The following is a 13068-nucleotide window of genomic DNA, read 5'->3' as shown; positions in this document are numbered from 1 at the left end:
GTGGAATCTAAGTGATCCGCAGGACGCCATCTTCCCAGAAGCCCCCTCTGGAAAGTGTCCAGCCAAGAATTCTTTATCCAGCAAACTTTTCATTCAGAATAGGAGAGATAAAGGTTTTCCCAAACAAAAACTGAAGGAATTCATCACCACTAAAGAAGCCCTACAAGAGATCCTAAGGGGGACTCTGTGAGTGAAATGTTGCAAGGACCACAAAAGACAGAGACATCACTACAAGTATGAAACCTACAGACAGTACAATGACTCTAAACCCATGTCTTTTAATAATAACACTGAATGTAAATGGACAAATGCTCCAATCAAAAGACATAGGGTATCAGAATGGATAGAGAAAAAAAGACCCATCTTTGCTATCTAAAAGAGACTCATTTTAGACTTGAGGACACCTTCAGATTGAAAATGAGGGGATGGAGAACAATCTATCATGCTACTGGAAGTCAAAAGAAAGCTGGAGTAGCCATACTTCTATCAGACAAACTATATTTTAAACTAAAGGGTATAACAAGAGATGAAGAAGGACATTATATAATAACAGGGTCTATCCATCAAGAAGAGCTAACAATTATAAATGTCTGTACACCAAATTAGAAAGCACCCAAATGTATAAAACCATCACAAACATAAGCAGTCTTATTGGTAAGAATGTGGTAATTGCAAGGTTCTTTAATACTTTACTTACAACAATGGACAGATTATCTAGACAGAAAATCAATAAAGAAACAATCACCTTGAATGATACACTGGACCAGATGGACTTGACAGATGTATTTAGAACTTCTTATTCTAAAGCAGAATATACTTTCTTCTCAAGTGCACATGGAACAGTCCCAAGGTAGATCACATGCTGGGACACAAAACAACCCTCAGTAAATATAAAAGAATTGAGATCATACCATGCACACTTTCAAAACACAATGCTATGAAACTTGATCAACCACAGGAAAAATTTGGAAAACCTCCAAATGCATGGAGGTTAAAGAGCATCCTACTAAAGAATGAATGGGTCAACCAGGCAATTAAATAATAAATTTTTAAAAAATATGGAAACAAATGAAAATGAAAACACAGCAATCCAAACCCTTTGGGATACAGCAAAGGCAGTCCTAAGAGGAAAATACATTGCAATCCAGGCCTATTTCAAGAAGCAAGAAAAATCCCAAATACAAAATCTAACAGCACACCTAAAGGAAAAGAAGCAGAACAAAGAAAACCCAAATCCAGCAGAAGAGAAATAATAAGTATTAGAGCAGAAACAATATAGATCAGATCAATGAAAAAAGTAGAACAGATCAATGAAATCGAGTTTTTTTTGACAAAATTGATAACCCCCTACCCAGACATCTCAAAAAGAAAAGAGAGAGGACCCAAATACATAACATCAAGAATGAAAATGGAATTATCACAACCAATCCCTCAGAAATACAGGTAATTATCAGGGAATACTATGAAAAATTGTATGTCAACAAACTGGACACCATGGAAGAAATGGACAAATTCCTACACACCCACACACTACTAAAATTCAAACAGGAAGAAATAGAAAATTTGAGCAGACTGATAACTAGTGAAGAAATTGAATCAGTTATCAAAAATATCCCAACAAATAAGAGTCCTGGACTAGACAGTATCCCTGGAGAATTCTACTATACATTTAAAGCAGAGTTAATACGTATCCTCAAGGTTTTCCAAAAAATAGAAATGGAAGGAAAACTTCTGGACTCCTTCTATGAAGCAGCATTACCTTGATTCCCAAACCAGAGAAAGACCCCACACAAAAGGAGAATTATAGGCTAACATCCCTGATGAACATGGATGTAAAATTTCTCAACAAGATACTAGCAAATCAAATTCAACACAATATAAAAAGAGTTATTTACCATGTTCAAGTGGGACTCATTCCTGGGCCGCAGGGCTGGTTCAATATTCGCAAATCAAATGTGATACATAACATAAAAGAAAGCATAAGAATCATATTATCCTGTCAACTGATGCAGAAAAAGCATTTGACAAAATACAGCATCCTTTCTTAATAAGAGAGTGGGGATAGAAAGAACATACTTCACAAAGGAACATACTTCAAAAAGAAACATAACATCATAAAAGCCATATGTGAAAAGCCCACAGCTAATATCATCCTCAATAGGGAAAAATTGAGAGCATTCCCCCCAAGATCGGGAACACAACTGGGATATCCACTTTAACCACTGTTGTTTAACAGAGTGTTGGAAGCCCTAGCCTCAGCAATCAGACAAAAAAATGAAATAAAAGGCATCAAAATTGGCAAAGAAGTCAAACTTTCACTTTTTACAGACTACATGATACTCTACATGGAAAAACTCAAAGCCTCCACCAAAAGACTGCTAGAACTGATATATGAATTCAGCAAAGTCGCAGGGTACAAAATCAATGTACAGAAATTGGTTACATTTTTATACACCAATAATAAAGCGACGGAAAGAGAATTAAAGAAACTGATCCCATTTACAATTGCACCAAGAACCATAAAATACCTAGGAATAAATCTAACCAAAGATGTAAAAGATCTATATGTTGAAAATTATAAAAAGCTGGTGAAGGGAATTGAAGAAGACACAAAGAAATGGAAAAACATTCCATGCTCATGGATTGGAAGAATAAATATTATTAAAATGTCAATACTACCCAGAGCAATCTACATATTCAATGTAATCCCAATTAAAATTGCACTGGCATTCTTCTCAAAGCTAGAACAACCAATCCTAAAATTTCTATGGAAACACACACACACACACACACACACACACACACACACACACACACACACAAAATACCCGAATAGCTAAGTAATATTGAAGAAGTAAACCAACATGGGAGGCATCACAATCCCAGACTTCAGTCTCTACTACAAAACTGAAATCATCAAGATAGTATGGTACTGCCACAAAAACAGACACATAGACCAATGGAATAGGATAGAGAACCTAGAATCGGACCCACAAATGTATGGCCAACTAATCTTTGGCAAAGCAGGAAGGAATATCCAGTGGAAAAAAGAGTCTCTAACAAATGGTGCTGGGAGAACTGGACGGCAACATGCAGAAGAATGAAACTAGACCACTTTCTTACACCATACACAAAAATAAACTCAAAATGGATGAAAGACCTGAATGTGAGACAGGAAACCATCAAAACCCTAGAGGAGAAAGCAGGCAACAACCTCTTTGACCTCAGCTGCAGCAATTTCTTGCTCGACACATCTACAAAGGCAAGGGAACTAAAAGCAAAATGAACTTTTGGGACCTCATCAAGATTAAAAGCTTCTGCACTGAAAAGGAAACAATCAACACAACTAAAAAGGAACTGACGGAATGGGAAAAGATATTTGCAAATGACATAGCAGATAAAGGGTTTGTATCCACAATCTATAAAGAACTTACCAAACTCAATACCCGAAAAACAAACAATCCAGTGCAGAAACGGGCAGATGACTTGAATAGACACTTTTCCAAACAAGACATACAGATGGCCAACAGAAACATGAAAAGATGCTCAATGTCACTCATCATCAGGGAAATACAAATCAAAGCCACACTGAGATACCATCTCACACTGGTCAGAGTGGCTAAAATGAACAAATCAGGAAACTTCAGATGCTGGTGAGAATGCGGACAAAGGGGACTCTCTTGCACTGTTGGTAGGAATGCAAACTGGTTCAGCCGCTTTAGTAAACAGTGTAGAGGTTCCTCAAAAAATTAAAAATAGAACTACCCTATGACCCAGCAATAGCACTACTAGAAATTTATTACAGAAGTAATAAAAGATGCCACAGAAATACAAAGAATTAAATGCCAACAAGCTGGACAACTGAGAAGAAATGGATAAATTCCTAAAAATATACAATCTTCCAAAACTGAGCAAGGAGGAAATAGGAAATCTGAACAGACTGATTACAAGTAAATTTAAGTCAGTAATCAAAAACCTACCAAAAAATAAAGGTCTAGGACCACATGGATTCACAAGTGAATTCTATTGCATGTTTATTTTATGTATGTATGTATGTATGTATGTATGTATGTATGTATGTATGTATTTTCAATGTTTACTTAGTTTTGACAGAGCAAGAGGATGAGCTCTCTTGCTCATCAGAGGGGAGGGGCAGAGAGAGAAGGACAGAGAATCCCAAGCAGGCTCCGCTCTGTCAGCGCAGAACCACGTGTGGGGCTCAAACTGACAAACCATGAAATCATGACCTGAACTGAAGTCAAGAATTGGATGCTTAACTGACTGAGCCACTCAGGCACCCCTCTACCAGATATTTAAAGAAGAGTTAATACCTATTCTCCTCAAAATATTCCACAAAGTAGAAGAGGAAGGAAAGGTTTCAAATACACTCAAAATGATACCAGCTTTACTCTGCTTTACCCTGAAACCAAAGACACCACAAAAAAAGAAAACTACATGCCAATTTCCCTGATAAACATAGATGCAAAAATCCTCAAAAACATATTAGCAAATCACATATACCGCTATATTAAAAAGATCATTCATCACAATCAGGTAGGATTTATTTCTGAGATACAAAGATGATTCAATATTTGCATATCAAGCAATGTCATACACCATGTCAAATAAACTAATAGAATTATATCAGCATCTCAATAGATGCAGAAAAAGCATTAGACATGATTCAACATTGATTCATGATAAAAATTCTCAACAAAATGGGGTTAGAAGGAACATACCTCAACATAATAAAGATCATATATGAAAAGCTTGCAGCTAACATTGTACTCAGTGGTGAAAAGCTAAGATTCCCCCTAAGGTTAGAAACAACAAGGAAGTCCACTTTAAAAAAAAAATTCCAATATAGTTAACATATAGTGTTATGTTTGTTTCAGGCATATAATACCATGATTCAGCAATTCCATATATTACCCAGTGCTCATCATGACAAGTGCACTCCTTAATCCCCATCACCTATTTCACTCCCCCCTACCACACATACATATCCCCTCTGGTAACCATCAGTTCCCTCAAAGTCTGTTTCTTGGTTTGTCTCTCTCTTTTTTCCTTTGCTCACTTGTTTTGTTTCTTAAATTCCACATGAGTAAAATCATATACTATTTATCTTTCTCTGACATTTCACTTAGAATTACACTCTTTAGTTCCATCCATGTCATTTCAAATGGCAAGATTTCATTCTTTAAGGATGTCCACTTCTAACACTTTTATCCAACATAGTACTAGAAGTCCAAGCCATAATTATCATGCAAGAAAAAGAAATAATGGAGATCCATATTGGTAAAGAAGATGTTAAACTCTCACTAATTGTAGATAACTTGATAGTACAGATAGTACATCCTAAAGGTTCCACTAAAAACTACTAGAAGTGATAAATGAATTCAGTAGAGGCAGTATGCAAAATTAATACACAGAAATTTGTAATATATCTATACACTAACAACAAAGTTGGAGAAAGTAAAATAAACAAAATCACCATTTACAATTGTAGCAAAAAAGAATAAAAATTCCTGGGAGTAACCTGAATCAAAGAGGTTAAAGACTCATACTTTGAAAATTATACACCATTGATAAAAAAACAGAAAATGACTCAAACAAATGGAAAAATACTCATGCTCATGGATTAGATGAATATTGTCAAAATATCCATACTATCTAAAGCAATCCACAGATTCAATATAATTTCTATCAAAATACCAACAGCATTTTTCACAAAACTAGAACAAATAATATTTAAATTAGCATGGAACCCTAGAACACCCAGAATAGCCAAAAAACAAAACTTTTTAAATGGGAGTATCACAATCCCAGATTTCAAGATATACTACAAATTTTTATATATTTCAAGATATACTACAAATCAAAACATCATAGTGCTTGGACAAAAAAGGCACATACATTAATAGAACAGGATAAAGACCTAAGAAGTTAACCCACATATATGTGGCCAATTAATCCATGACAAAGGGGGCAAAAATACAGAATGGGGAAAGGCAGTCTTTTCAACAAATGGTGCTAGGAAAACCCAACATGTAAAAGAATGAAACTGGATTACTTTCTAACACCGTACACAAAAATAAACTCAAAATGCATTAAAGATCTAAGTCTGAAACCATAACATCCTAGAAGAGAACACAAGCAGTAATGTCTGACATCAGCCATAGAAACATTTTTCTAGATATGTCTCCTCAGGCAAGGGAAACAAAATCAAAAATAAACTACTGGAACTACATCAAATAAAAGGCTTTTGCACAGAAAGGGAAAACATCAACAAAACAAAAGACAATCTATTAAATGGAAGAAGATATTTTCAAATGGTATCATCGATAAGGGCTTCATTTCCAAAATAGTTAAAGAATTTATCCAACTCAACACCAAACCTCCCCCACAAATAACCCAATTAAAAAAATAGGCAGAGGACCTGAATAAACTGTTTTTCAAAGAAGTCAGCAGATGGCTAACAGACACATGAAGAGATTCTCCACATTACTGATCATCAGAGAAATGCAAATCAAAACCACAATGAGATATTCCCTCATGCCTGTTAGAATGGCTAAAATCACAATGACAAAAAAAAAAGTAACAGATGTTGGCTAGGATGTGGAGGAAAAAGGGACCCTTGTGCACAGTTGGTGGGAATATAAATTGGTGGAAGCACCTTGGAAAACAGTATGGAGTTTCCTCAAATAATTAAAAATAGAAATATCTTACGATCCAATAATTCCACTACTGATTTTTACCTAGGGAAAATAAAAACACTAACTCAAAATATGCATATATCCTATGTTCATTGCAGCATCATGTACAATAGCCAAGACATGGAAACAACTTAAGTGCCCATTAATAGATGAATGGATAAGGAAAATGTGGTATATACACACAATGGAATGTTACACAACTGTAAAAAAGTATGAGACTGTGCCACTTGAGACAACATGGATAAGCCTAGAGGGTACTATGCTAAGTGAAATAAATAACACTGACAAAGACAAATACCATATCATTGTACTCATAAATGGAATCTAAGAAAATGGATAAAGAAAAAGTAGAATCAGAACTATAAATACAGGCAACAAACAAATGGTTGCCAGAGGGGAAGGGAATAGGAGGTTGGGAAAAATAGTTGAGGGGAAGAGGGATATACAGGCTTCCAGTTATGGAATGAGGGTGTCATGGGAATAAACAGCAGAGGATAAGAAATACAGTCAATACTTTTGAAATAGCAATGTAATGTTGACAGTAGTATCTATACTTGTGAATGTAGCATAATGTATAAACTTGTCAAATTACTAAGTTGTACACTTGAAACTAATGTAACATTGTGTGTCAAATATACTAAAAAAATGATAAACGTTTAGCACACTCATCAAGGAAATAAAAAAGATGACTCAAAGTTAGAAGTGGAGGGGAAATAAGAACAAACACCACAGAAAGACAAGATTATAAGTGAATATTATGAAAAATTATATGCCAACAAATTAGAGGATTTTGAAGAAATGCATTCCTAGAAACATTTGACTTTCCAAGAGTGAGTCTAGAAGAAATAGAAAATTTAACTGATTACCAGATGTGAAATGAATTAGTAATCCCAACCTCCTGAGAAAAAAAGTCCAGGATCAGATTATTTAAAGGGTGAATTTTTGGGGCGCCTGGGTGGCGCAGTCGGTTAAGTGTCCGACTTCAGCCAGGTCACGATCTCGCGGTCCGTGGGTTCGAGCCCCGCGTCGGGCTCTGGGCTGATGGCTCGGAGCCTGGAGCCTGTTTCCGATTCTGTGTCTCCCTCTCTCTCTGCCCCTCCCCCGTTCATGCTCTGTCTCTCTCTGTCCCAAAAATAAAATAAAAACATTGAAAAAAAAATTAAAAAAAAAATAAAGGGTGAATTTTACCAAACTTTAAAAAAATAGTTAATACCTATTATTCTCAAACTACTCCAAAAAGTAGAAGGAAAACCTTCAAATTTATTCTACAAGGCCAGCATTACCTTTATACCAAAACCAGATAAAGAGTCTACAAAAAAGAAAACTATAGGTCAACATGTCTGATAAACATAGATGGAAAAATACTCAAAAAAATATTAGCAAACTAAAATCAATCATACATTTAGAAGATCATTCACTACAATCAAGTAGGATTTATTCCAGGATGCAAGAAGAGTCAGTATTTACAAATCAATCAATATATCACATTAAGAAGAAAAAGGATACAAACCATATGATCATCTCAACAGATGCAGAAAAAGCATTTGATAAAATGCAATACCTATTAACGATAAAAACTTTCAACATAGTAGGTTTAGAGGGAACATACCTCAACATATTATAGGCACAGCTAACATCATATTCAAGGGTAGAAAACTGAGAGCTTTTCCTCTGACATCAGGAACAAGACCGTGATATCCACTCTCAACACTTATTCAACATAGTACTGAAAGTCCCACCTTCACCAGTCAAGAAAAATAAGTAAAAGGCATACAAATTGGTAAGGAAGAAATAAAGGTGCCACTATTTACAGTTGTCATGATACTATACATAGAAAACCCTAAAGACTCCACTGAAAAACTATTAAAACTGATAAGTTCAGTACAGTTGCAGGAATGAGTTGTTTCTATACATTATAACAAAGAGCCCAAAGACATTTCATGAAACACTTCTAATTACACCAAAACAAAATACCTGGGAATAAACTTAACCATGGAGGTGAAAGTATGAACCTGATGAAAAAATGAAGACAACACAAACAAATGGAAAGATATTCCATGCTCATGGGTTGGAAAAATTAATATTGTTAAAATGTCCATCCTACTCAAAGTAATCTACAAATTCAATGTGATCCCTATGAAAATACCAACAGCAATTTTCACTGAACTAGCACAAATTATACTAAAATTTTTATAAAACCACAAAAGACTCTGAATAGCCAAAACAATCTTGAAAAAGCAGAAAAAGCTGGAAGTATCACAATACCAGATTTCAAGATATACTACAAAGTTATAGTAATCAAAACATTATGCAACTGACACAAAAATAGACACATAGGTCAATAGAACAGAACTGAGAACCCAGAAATATACTTACAAGGTCAATTAATCTATGACAAAGGAAGCAAGAACATACAATGGGAAAAAGATAGGCCCTTCAATAAATGGTGATAAAAAAACTGGACAGCTACATGCAAAAAATGAAATGAGACCACTATGCACAAAAATAAACTCAAAAGTGATTAAAAAAATATCAGAACTGAAACCATAGAAGTTCTAGAAGAAAACAGGAAGTAATCTCTTTTATATAGGTCTTAGCAACATTTTCTCTAGATATATCTCCTACGGTAAGAAAAACAAAAACAAAAATAAACTTTTGGAACTACAGCAAAATTAAAAGCTTCTGCACAGCAAAAGAAACCATCAATATTACATAAGGGCAACCTACTGAAGGGGGGAATATATTTGCAAATGATATATCTGATAGGAGTTAATATCTAAAATATATAAAGAACTTATGCAGCTCAACACCAAAAAACCAATGTGATAAAAAATGGGCAGAGAACCTGAATAGACATTTTCCCAAAGAAGACATATAGAGGCCAACAGATACATGAAAGATCATCAGTAATCACCAGGGAAATGCAAATCAAAACCATAATGGGATACACTGGTCAGAATGACTAGAATTAAAAAGACAAAAAATCACACATGTTGCCTAGTATATGGAGAAAGAGGAACCCTCCTGCACTGTTGGTGGAAATGTAAATGAGTTCAGCCACTATGGAAAACAGTATGCAGATCCCTCAAGAAATTAAAAATAGAAATACAATATGATCCAGTAATTCATTACTGGAAATTTACACAAAGTAAATGAAAACAATAATATGAAAAGATATACGCTCCCCTATGTTTATTGCAGCATTATTCACAATATCCAATATATGGAAGCAACCCAAGTGTCCATTGATAGATAAATGGCTAAAGATATGGGGTATACATACACGGTGGAATATTTTTTTTTTTTTTTGGTGGAATATTTTTCAGACATAAAAAAGGAGATCTTGCCATTTGTGACAACATGAATGGACCTAGAGGGTATTATGTAAGTGAAATATGTTAGAGAAAGACAAATAACATATGATTTCACTTACATATGGAAACTAAAAAACAAACAAATGAACAAGGGAACAGATACACACACAAACAGACTCTTAAATACAGAGAACCAAATAGCAGTTTCCAGAGAAGAGGATAGATGAAATAGATAAAAGGGATTCAGAGGTGCAAACTTCCAGTTACAAAATAAATATGTCACAGAGATGAAAAGCACAGCAAAATATTGTAACAACTATGATAACAGATGGTGACTACACTTATCATATTGAGCTCTGAATAATGTATATAGAATTGTTGAATCAATGTTGTACACCTGAAACTAGTATAACATTGCATGTTAACTATGCTTCAATAAAGAAATCTGGGGGCGGGGAGAAGCTGCAGGAGGGGATAAGCTGAACAAGTTCATTCAGAATGGCATGGGCAGGGAGGCTCCCAATTAATAGTATTCAGGGGTTTAGGGAAGTACTTTTTCTATAGATTATAAATACTTCCTGAGGATTTTCATCATTCCAGTGTTTAGGAAGCCACATGCCTTTGTGGTAAGAATTATTACAGAAGAACCCAAAATAAATGGAGGAGAGAACTGGTGGAAAACTGAATTTGGCTAATGCCCTCTCCTCTACACCACTCTTCTCTAGGTCTGTTATTTTAAAAAATGAAAATCCCATCCATCCTTAAGAGTCCAAGTAAGATTCCACCCCCATCTCTATCTCCCTTTCTTTTCTTTCTTTTCTTTTTTTTTTTTTTTTTTTTATGTTTATTTACTTTCGAGTGATAGGAAACAGCATGAGCAGGGGAGAGGCAGAGAGAGAGAGACACAGAATCCACAGCAGGCTCCAGACTCTGAGCTGTCAGCACAGGGCCCGACGTGGGGCTCGACCTCACCAACCGTGAGATCATGACCTGAGCCGAAGCTGGATGCTCAACCGACTGAGCCACCCAGGCGCCCCTCTATCTCCCTTTCTTTACACACATACACACACACACGCACATACACAATGACAGTGAACCTCTCACTGCTCTAAGCACCCATCCAGCAGTACACCTGCATTTCTTTTTTTTTTTTTTTTTTAATTTTTTTTTCAACGTTTATTTATTTTTGGGACAGAGAGAGACAGAGCATGAACGGGGGGAGGGGCAGAGAGAGAGGGAGACACAGAATCGGAAACAGGCTCCAGGCTCTGAGCCATCAGCCCAGAGCCCGACGCGGGGCTCGAACTCACGGACCGCGAGATCGTGACCTGGCTGAAGTCGGACGCCTAACCGACTGCGCCACCCAGGCACCCCAGTACACCTGCATTTCTATCAGGGCACTTGTCAGAGTCAATCTGGTTTGGGGAATTCATTCATTCATTCATTCATTCATTCATTCATTCATTCAATAAATATTTATTGAACATATACTATGTGCTGTGTTCTAAAATTAAATTATTGACCAAAACAGAAAGGCATCCTATCCTCATGGAGGCAGGAGTCCAGTTGATCATATTTGAATCAGCCCCCACCAGTACACCACTGAATTGTGGGTTCTTGAAGCTGGGACCTATGTCTCCATCATCTGTGATCCTCAGTGATTAGCACAACATTTGACACCTATTAGGAGATTAATACATGCTTATTGATTGGGTGATAAAATCAATGAATCAATCAATACTAAGAAACAGACTTTTTCTCTTACTTAAAACCATCAAGTATCCCCCATTGTCTACATCAGGGCATCAGGGTCAGCAAACTAAAAAAAAAAGGAAGACAAGAGCTAGCTATAAAACAATCAAAAAGTAATTTTTAAAACGGTGATAGTGAGTCCCACCTGTCTATAATTACTCCAAATGTGAATAAATTATCCAATTAAAATACAGAATGGCTGAATGGATTAAAAAAACAAAACCCAAGTATATGCTGTATATAAGTGACTTGTTTAAACTTTAAGTACCCTAATAGGCTAAGAGTGAAGGAATGGAAAAAGATATTCATGTGACTAGAAACCGAAAGCAGCAGAATCAAAAACTATAAAAAGAGAAAAAGGTCATTACATAATAAAGAATTCAATTCATTAGGAGGATGTAACAAATGCAAACACATGCACACCTAATATTGGAGCATCTGAATACATTAAATAATTATTAACTCATCTGAAGGGAGAAATAGACAACAATATAATAATAGTAGGGAATTTCAGTACCCACTTTCACAATAACTAGATCATCCATACAGAAAATCATCAAGGAAATAATAGACTTGAATGACACTATGGACCACATGAACTTAATGGACATCTGCACAATAGTCCATTCCCAAACTGGCAGGATATACATTCTTCACAAGTACACAGAACATACTTCAGAATAGATCACATGATAGGTCACAAAAGAACTTTTACCAAATTTAAGAAGGTTGAAATCATACCAAGTATCTTTAGCAACCACAATGGTATGAAACTATGAATCACTAATAGAAACAAAGATGGAAAGTCACAAATATGTGGAGATTAAATAACATACTTGTAAATGACAAATGGGTCAAAAAGTAAATCAAAAGGGAAATTAAGAAATATCTTGAAACAAAAATGGAAAAACAACATATCAAAACCTTTGGGATGCTGCAAAAGCAAATCTAAGAGGGAAGTTAACAGTGATAAATGAGTACATTTAAAAACAGGAAAGATCTCAAACAATCTCATTTTATACTGCAAGGAACTAGGAAAAGAAAAACAAAGTAAGCCCAAAGTCAGAAGGAAAAAAGTAACCAATATCAGAGCAGAAATAAATGAAATAGAAAACCAGTCACTCTTCAAAACCCCAGTGCAACTCTTTCTGCCCACAGGTCCTATCCCTGTGCTTTAATAACATCACGTTTTTGCACATGCATGCACACACACACACACACACACACACACAAACAAAAATAAAAAAGAAACCAATAAAATATCAATGAAGTTAAGATCTGTTTTT

This window comes from Puma concolor, chromosome F2 (genome assembly GCF_028749965.1).
Source record: "Puma concolor isolate L17-30 chromosome F2, mPumCon1.1.hap2, whole genome shotgun sequence".
Lineage (NCBI taxonomy): Eukaryota > Metazoa > Chordata > Mammalia > Carnivora > Felidae > Puma > Puma concolor.
Note: the sequence above shows the minus strand (reverse complement) of the source record.